A 1,538-nucleotide genomic window follows, 5' to 3' on the forward strand; every position below is an offset into this window, starting at 1 on the left:
TTCAAGGAGAATAGAAAAAAATGTGAGATATGCTTCACAGTGGATATGACCAAAAAAGTGAAAAATAATGAGTGAAGTTCGTATTGCTGGTAAATAAAAACACTGTTGAATGTTTAGATTGCAAGTAGATAATGTTGTTTGTAATAAACATCATCACTAAATACTTTATTTACTGCCTGTTGAATTTTAGCCTTCAATGAGGGACTCAAATGTTACTTACAATATGAAGACTTCCATCATCCCTCGGTCAAATTAACAGCTACCTCATCTATAATTTTCCATCACTGAATGTATCATTGTTGTATCTTCATTTTGTAGGTATGTTTATGTATGTATGTATTTATTTTATTTTAAGATTGTATTACTTGATTTTATTTTACACTAGGTGGTGGACACAAAAAGCAATCCTCCTTAATAAAACTGACAATTAGCTTCACTCAGAACATTTTTAATAATGCACATTTTTTAAAAAGTATCCATCTTACAAATTGTTCTGCAATCCAAATATACAACAGCTTGGAAAACAATGTTTAGAAAACAAAAGCCAATGTAAAAAGACAGATTAAAACAACTAGAACAGTATGGATTTTGTATGACTCTGATTTTACAGTTTTCTTACTGCATCATCAATGTCAGAAATCTGTTCCTTCAGCTGGCTCCATTGTTCAGGATTTAAAGATATACCTTTTCTTCCTGGTTTCATTTCACCTTCTGGATCCATCCAATATTCTCTAATATCAATTAAGACTTTCCCTTTAAGGCCCCGAACACTAACATACCTCGTTTTCCCAATCTGAAACGTGTTATCATCTCTGCTGCTGCTGCTCCGCTTGGAGGATGACAGTGCTCTGGAAGTTTCACCAGTTTTTTTGCTTCTTTACAGGTTTTTCTGGAGCAACTTGCTTTTTCCTCTTTAGCTTTCTGTCAACTTCGCTGTCAGAATCTCTACCAGAAGAGCTTGAAGAAACAAGTTCCTTTGACTTACGCATTGCTCCACTCCAGTAGCCAACTGCTTCCTGCTCGCTCACTAGCGACTGACAGACCTGTATGTGTGTATTTAACACAGTGCATTGGTTAAGAATGTGGACTCAGGAGCTGGACTGCCTGGACTGTAGTTCTGGTCTTGTCACTCTTCAACTTTGTGACTTCATGCAGTTGCTTAATGTCTTTTGTGCCTGAGTTTCCTCATTTGTGAAATGGACAGGATAATATTACCTACCTTCTGGAGCATGATGAGAAATATAGGGGTGTTTATACAGAAGGACTAAGTGCCTGATGCTAAATAGGTATTACTTAACAAATCCATAAGAAATATTTGGGTATGCTAAAATCTATACCAGGGCCTGAGGATATGTAGAGGAACCTCTACTCTTAAACAGTGTTTATGCCAGTGATCTAGACATGGAACAATTCAAAAGCAGTGAATTCATTTATTCTGTGCATATTCATTGAGCCATTTTATATGCCTGGCACTGTTCTGTTAATAGATGGTGGGAACACAGTGGTGAACTAGACAAAAAACCTCACTGAGATTGCGT

General features: G+C 36.3%; 1 pseudogene; it reads right to left on the bottom strand.

The window, feature by feature from the left end:
• Window positions 1-354: 354 nt before the first annotated feature.
• On the bottom strand, window positions 355-1,022 carry LOC122679478 (annotated as a pseudogene).
• Between the last annotated feature and the right edge of the window lie 516 nt (window positions 1,023-1,538).

The sequence above is a fragment of the Cervus elaphus genome, chromosome 21 (assembly GCF_910594005.1).
Source record: "Cervus elaphus chromosome 21, mCerEla1.1, whole genome shotgun sequence".
Taxonomy (NCBI): domain Eukaryota; kingdom Metazoa; phylum Chordata; class Mammalia; order Artiodactyla; family Cervidae; genus Cervus; species Cervus elaphus.